The 7698-nt window shown below is 45.9% G+C and overlaps 1 pseudogene; it reads left to right on the forward strand.

Moving 5' to 3' along the window:
* Nucleotides 1–784: 784 nt before the first annotated feature.
* Nucleotides 785–902, forward strand: LOC126197021 (5S ribosomal RNA; annotated as a pseudogene).
* The last annotated feature ends 6796 nt before the right edge of the window (nt 903–7698 follow it).

Raw genomic sequence — 7698 nt, forward strand, 5'->3', positions numbered from 1 at the left:
CGGGGTTGGATGTACTTCCTCCACACGGGGACCGGCTGCCGTGTAGTTCTCATCATCGTTTCATCCTCATCGACACGTAAGTCATCCAAGTAGCGCCAACTGAACAGCTTGCCCCAGACGGCCGGTCTGCCTGACGAGAGACGTACTTCATTTCACTTACAAGCTCCAGCTTTCGAGAAAAGCAGAATTATCCCCTGATCGTCGGGTCTTTTCCCCACTGATGTTCAAGTACAAAAATGCGATTGTGGTACATACGCCTCTGCATGTTTCTCTTGGTGCTACGCATTTTTATGCTTTGGAAGTTTGTACGAACGCATGAAGCAGAAAAGTAAAAGATGAATGCACAGTAGAAATTGAAATACTAAAATTTTCATGTTTTGAATTTTCAGTCACTGTTAATTATGTAAGGCTATATAACATTTCTGATGGTACAAACTATTTTTAAGAAGTTTTGAAACGTTAATATCTTTTGTTAATAATTACATTTTATTTTGGGAGTCGCAAAAATTATTGATTAGACGTACTTCTGCTGCAACAAAATAAGACAAAACATGAGACTGGATTTGCACACGGGACGCGAAATCGGAAAAAAATCTTAGCCACTGCGCTACCAAATTAACTGGTTTTACACCGAGCGAGGTGGCACAATGATTAGCGCACTGGACTCGCATCCGAGAGCACCACGGTACATACCCGTGTCCGGCCAGTCTGATTTAGGTTTTCTGTGATTTCTCTGAAAGGCTTCAGGCAAATGCCGTTACGGTTCCCTTGAAACGGCACGCTGGGCAACGGCCTTGCCACAGTGGATACAGCGGTTCCCGTGAGATCACCGAAGTTAAGCGCTGTCGGGTGTGGCCGGCACTTGGATGGGTGACCATCCAGGCCTCCATGCGCTGTTGCCATTTTTCGGAGTGCACTCAGCCTCGTGATGCCAATTGAGGCGCTACTCGACCGAATAGTAGCGGCTTCGGTCAAGAATACCATCATAACGACTAGGTGAGCGGAGTGCTGACCACACACTCCTCCTATCCGCAACCTGCTCTGAGGATGACACGGCGGTCGGGTGGTCCCGATGGGCCACTTGTGGCCTGAAGACGGAGTGTTTTTTTTGAAAGGGCACGGTCGACTTCCTTCCCCATCCTTCCATAATCGTAGCTTGTGCTCCATCTCTAATGACCTCGTTGTCGATGGGAGACTATAAGCTAATCTTCTCTCTCTCTCTCTCTCTCTCTCTCTCTCTCTCTCTCTCTCGACTGGTTTTATGTTGCTGGCGAGCACTGATAAAGTCGCGTCGAAAGGCTGACATCAGTTTCCGGAAAACTACTGAGTGTTGAACTTAAGCCAAGATAGATAACTTTATTTTCACCCTTCTTACACCATGCTAATTTTTTAGTGCAGCAGAGAGTGTGTTATCTATGGCGGGTTCCGACTGTAAGCAATTTAGATGTGAAATTTGTGTTAAAATTCGTCATTGTTAAAGTAACGACATCCCAGAAATTTCCCGAACACCTTGTTAACAGTAACTGTAAATGTGGTGTGACATTGTTTGCTGTCACATCCCGCGGGGTTGGTACAACAACCTGTCCTCCGCTTATACTACATTCTTTCCATATCTATGTCTACACGATTGCTCTGCAATCCACAACTAAGTGCCCGGCACAGGATTCATGGAACCACCTTCAAGATATTTCTCTACTGTTCCACTCTCCAACAGCGCGCAGCAAAAACGAACACTAAGCTCTGATTTCTCTTATTTCATTGTGATGATCATGGCTCCCGATGTACGGGGTGACAAGTATTGAACTATATGAAATAAAAACATCGTAACTTCTGAACGGTTTGCGTTAGGTCGTTCTGTACTGTTGGGCGCGGGGCACGGTGGCAATTAGTATGATTTGAATATGGTTTGGTTTCATTTGGATTGGTTCGTTAGTAAGCAAAACTGGCGCCTTTGGGGGACTGAGGATCCGTATTTCGCGATCGAGAAGTCGCTTCACCCTCGACGGGTGACTGTGTGGTGTGCAACATCCAGTCACGGAACGATTGATGTGATTTCCTCGGCGGCACGGTGACTACCGAACGGTACGTGAAGGTTTTGGAAGATGATTCCATCCCCATTATCCAAAGTGACCTTGATTTCGACAAGATGCGGTTCATGCAGGATGGAGCTTGACCCCTTTGAAGTAGGAGAGCGTTTGATATCCTCGAGAAGCACTTTGGGGAATAGCATTCTGGCTCTGGGGTACCCAATAGAGATGGGTCGTTCGCGAACTAACGGGCCCAAAGATGAACGGAACGAGCGAGGAACGAATTCTAAGGAACGGTCTTTCATAGTTCACTTCGGTCGCGGCTTTCTGCCTATAGTTCCCGGGAACGGGAAACGGTCGGTCTCGTTCCCGCAACGGCACGTCGGCCGGTCTCGTTCCAGCCTCGGTCCCGCTCCCCTCTGTCTCGGTCTCGGTCTCGGTCTCGCTCGGCCGGACTCGTCCTTCTTCGCGTGGCCACTCGTCGCAGTTCCACTGCCGACTGCTCATAGTTAGTTCAGTATCGACTTATTCATTTCGTTCACTGCGCACCCCCATTCTAGATCTGTTTCAAACATTTTTTGAACTCTGAACTTCTGGTTCTTTTCGTGTTCTATTCAGCGTCCATGACCAGTAATTAAAATTTATTTTATAATTACGTAAATTACATAAAAATTACGTGGTATGTAATACAAACATCTTTTCAGGTCAAAAAAAGGCATACCATCTTACTTCACTATTTCGATAAATTGCAGAAGAAATACTTGTAAGAAGGCAAGATTTCGTTGTTATTACACATGCAGATGAATTAGGCCATTTTCCTCTTTTTTTGATCCAAGGTAAAAGAGCATGGCCGGCCGGTGTGGCCGAGCGGTTCTAGGCGCTACAGTCTGGAACCGCGCTGCCGCTACGGACGCAGGCTCGAATCCTGCCTCGGGCTTGGATGTGTGTGATGTCCTTAGATTAGTTAGGTTTAAGTAATTCTAAATTCTAGGGGACTGATGAGCTCAGAAGTTAAGTCCCATAGTGCTCAGAGCTATTTGAAAAGAACATTATTATTGTTATGGAAGGCAGACCGACTTACAGTCGAATGAAGCCCGCGCTCCATAATTGAGTGTCTGGTGTCACGTTTTGTAAAGAGAATATGATAACTTCTACAATATCATTTCAGTGGTACTGGGTGGCGCACGAAAAATCGGCCCCGAGTACTAGACTGCTCATTGTCGCCCACCAATCATCTATTGTTTCGAAGTTGTTTGCATTAGCTTATTTGTTATTTTGGAAGGTGGCATCATTTTGAGCGACATTACAACTACCACTCCGGAAAGGAGACCCTTTAATTGTATAAACACCGAGACAGGAAACCATAAACGATACTGACATCGGCTAGGGATCTTAATTTGTAGCAGAATATCTGAACGTTGGGCGATAGTGAAGCGGACGGAGACGGGAGGCTGGCGGGAGAACGGGAAAGACACGAGCGAGGCAGGCAGGCCTGAGAGCTGAAGGCAGCAGCGCCCGTAAGCTGCTCTGGAAACCCCAGGCGGGTGGACCGCGGCTTAGCGTGAGCCACGTGGCCGGGGACGAGGAGAAGGAGAAGGAGAATACACAGGGGCTCGCTCATAAAACGCGTCGCGGCGTGTAGGTGGTTTTCCCAACGGCCGGAGCGGAAGCTTCTGGAACAGTCTTGGAGCTTCTAGAAGCTTCGGTCGGTTGCAAAACTGAGATTGGTCGGCGCTCGGAAACGAACGCCTTCCAGCAACATGATTGGCCACGCACATTAAAGGGGGGAAGAAAAAAGAACAGGAGCTGCGAAAAAGCGTAGCGACTGAGAAACACTTGTTCCTGGGGCGTCGAGGAGAGAGGTTGGTCCTGGCGAGGTGTGCGACCTCGTTACTGGGACAGAGGACTTGTAGCGAGAGCCTGAGGATCGTCTGGTGTTCCACGGCAGCCGTGGAGGTGCCCACGGAAGCTTTTGGTGAAGTAGAATTTATGTTATCTTGCTGAGGCGAGAACCTTTGCAGCGATCACTGTAGTGGTCGTGCATCCGCAACGGTGGTTAGGGAAGTATAGTAAATTGCTGATCACGTATCTTTTTCGTTCTATGCTGAGGCTTCACGTTGCTAGTCGAGAGTGTAATTCTAAATATAATTGCAATTGCCATAGCTGATGTCAGTATTCCGCGCTCGAATTAACGACCGCGAATATATCACAGGACAGTGCCAGACAGAGCGATTACCAAATGTGAATGGGCAGAACTATAATGTTGCTCGTACTGTGTAATCTTGAATAGAGTAAATTGCAGAAGAGTAAAGAATTTAACACTACTGAGTGTGTCATTTCATAGCTAGTACTTTCCTTGGTCATTTTACTATCTACTTATTTGTGTATTTCATGTTTGCAACCACCTGGTGGAGGCAGTGTTTGTGGGTCAGCACGTCTGAACATTCTGGCATATACTGAGAGTACGGTTAGAAACCAACCAGATTTGCATACGACTAATTGACGTCACATATAGAGCAGATGATAAGCTTTCCCTTCTGGAGAGCGTGTAAGTGTCAGGGCGACAAATTAGCGTTATAAAATCCGCTGTGCAAAATTTTTCACTTATACGTTCGGCTCACAGGCTTACCCATCAGCAGAAAAGAGCAAAACAGAAGCGGTACCTTACAATTTCTTCACTGCCTAATTACAGCATGTTTATCTATTCTGCTCGTAGCGGTCAACAAATCGTGCGCAACTGGATAGCAGCTCTACTCGGGGTGAGTTTTTCGTGCGCCACCTTATACTATTATTTCACTGCGATCAGCCACGTAACGCTACTGTTAGCTAAACAAGAGATTTTGCAGAATCACGAAAATTACAAGTGTGTGAGAATTCTTTTATGAATAAAAACTCTGTACTCCAGGGGGGAGGCAAGTGCTCCATCTTGCTGCCTTCCATCTTCAGTCACGTGTGCTACGAATTTTCAATTCTTCATAAGAACTGCATACCAAGCACAAATGAACGGTGAACTAGTAAAAATGAACGGTTCCCGGAAAGGAGCGATCACCAGTGAACGAGTTTGCCCGTCTCTAGTACCCAGGGGCCACTGACATAGGCCTCGATTGGCCGCCATTTTCTGCGGATCTGAACACTTCCGACTCCTTTTTGTGGGGCTATATTAAAGACAAGATGTACAGCGAGAACCGCAAAACAATTGCTGAGCTGAAAACAGCCATTCAGGAGGTCATCGACAGAATCGATGATCCGACACTTTAGCGGATCATGCACAATTTCGCTATTCGCCTGCGCCATAACATCGGATGTTTTCATGCTGCACACGCCGTAGTTTGTAACTAATTTACGATTTTTTTCCATGTTCAACAATTGTCACCTGTAGGTGCCTAGGTAGACGCCAACAAAATATTCCCACACTTTGAGGAGAAAGTTGGTGATTGGAAATTCCATGAGAAGAGCGTTTCATATTCGTTGTAGTGATGGAACGAACAGCCGAATGTTCTAACGACCGATTTGATGTAGTGTGAGACAGTATTTGTCGTTTACGTCAGTTATACAAATTTCCAGAATGAGATTTTCACTCTGCAGCGGAGCGTGCGCTGACATGAAACTTCCTGGCAGATTAAAACTGTGTGCCCGACCGAGACTCGAACTCGGGACCTTTGCCTTTCGCGGGCAAGTGCTCTACCATCTGAGCTACCGAAGCACGACTCACGCCCGGTACTCACAGTTTTACTTCTGCCAGTATCTCGTCTCCTACCTTCCAAACTTTACAGAAGCTCTCCTGCGAAACTTGCAGAACTAGCACTCCTGAAAGAAAGGATATTGCGGAGACATGGCTTAACCACAGCCTGGGGGATGTTTCCAGAATGAGATTTTCACTCTGCAGCGGAGTGTGCGCTGATATGAAACTTCCTGGCAGATTAAAACTGTGTGCCCGACCGAGACTCGAACTCGGGACCTTTGCCTTTCGCGGGCAAGTGCTCTACCATCTGAGCTACCGAAGCACGACTCACACCCGGTACTCACAGCTTTACTTCTGCCAGTACCTCATCTCCTACCTTCCAAACTTTACAGAAGCTCTCCTGCGAAACTTGCAGAACTAGCACTCCTGAAAGAAAGCTTCTGTAAAGTTTGGAAGGTAGGAGACGAGATACTGGCAGAAGTAAAGCTGTGAGTACCGGGCGTGAGTCGTGCTTCGGTAGCTCAGATGGTAGAGCACTTGCCCGCGAAAGGCAAAGGTCCCGAGTTCGAGTCTCGGTCGGGCACACAGTTTTTAATCTACCAGGAAGTTTCAGTTATACAAATGTTTCGCCTGCTCCCGCTGCTGCCGGAGCCAGGGTGGCATCCGCCGCGAGGAGGTGGCGCGGTGGCCGGCACAGACAGCGGGCACGGCATCCTCAAAAATTATTCAAAACAAAATATGTTATCCCAAAATCGGACACTGCTAACAAGGGAACTTGACAGAAACAATCCAACAATTGGCAAAGCCTAAAAGAAAAGTTCATCGAAACAGCACAAGATTTAATTCCGCTTCGAAAGAAACAAAAACACCCTCGGGGGGGATGCGGATTGTGAAATAGCAGTCAAGTCTAGGCATGAGGGATTCAAAAATTGGAATAGTACCAAATCTGAAAATACGTACAACACCTTTTTAACTGTAAGAAAAGAAACCTCGAAATCAGTCCGACAGACTAAAACAAACAAAGAAAAAGCCAACCTTTTAGAACTCGGAAAAGACTTACAAATGAACAATACAAGACACTTTCATAAAACAGTCAAAACAAAACTAACCGGTTCAAAAATGGTTCAAATGGCTCTGAGCACTATGGGACTCAACTGCTGAGGTTATTAGTCCCCTAGAACTTAGAACTAGTTAAACCTAACTAACCTAAGGACATCACAAACATCCATGCCCGAGGCAGGATTCGAACCTGCGACCGTAGCGGTCTTGCGGTTCCAGACTGCAGCGCCTTTAACCGCACGGCCACTTCGGCCGGCTAACCGGTTACCAGCCTCAAAGTCTTCGCTTCAAAAATTAAAATGGCAGTTTGCCTCTTAACAACCAAGAAAATTGTAAGGTACTTGCTAATTATTTCGAAAAACTGTTAAACTGTCCAGAATCAGTGAATAAATTCCAACCACAGAATGCTAATAGCACCAAAACTAACTCTAAAAAACCTAACGAACTCGAAATAACCGAACAAACAAGAGCCTGAAAAACAGTAAAGCATCTGGAGAAGATGGTATCTGGAGAAGATGGTATAATTGCAGAACTACAAAAATCGGCTGACCCTAACACCATAAAAGAGATCACTCAACTAATTGGACGTATCTGGCAAACTGAGGAAATAGCTGAGGACTGTAAAACTGCCCAAATTCATCCATTGCATAAAAAAAGGGACAGAACCGATGTTAATAATTACCGAGGAATCTCTCTTCTCCCGGTCACGTACAAAATTTTCTTACAATTTTTACTTAATCGAGACTAAGAACAGTTAGAACTTAAAATTGATGAATACGAAGCAGGCTTTAAACAAAACAGATCATGTCAGGAACAAATCATTCATTTAAAACTAATCCTTAGGTACCAAAGAATTTCTTGTAAGACTATTGTTTGTACATTTGTGGATTTTAAAAAGGCCTACGACTCAGTTGATCGTGAATCTCTTTT

The sequence above is a fragment of the Schistocerca nitens genome, chromosome 7, assembly GCF_023898315.1.
Source record: "Schistocerca nitens isolate TAMUIC-IGC-003100 chromosome 7, iqSchNite1.1, whole genome shotgun sequence".
In the NCBI taxonomy this organism is placed as follows: Eukaryota; Metazoa; Arthropoda; class Insecta; order Orthoptera; family Acrididae; genus Schistocerca; species Schistocerca nitens.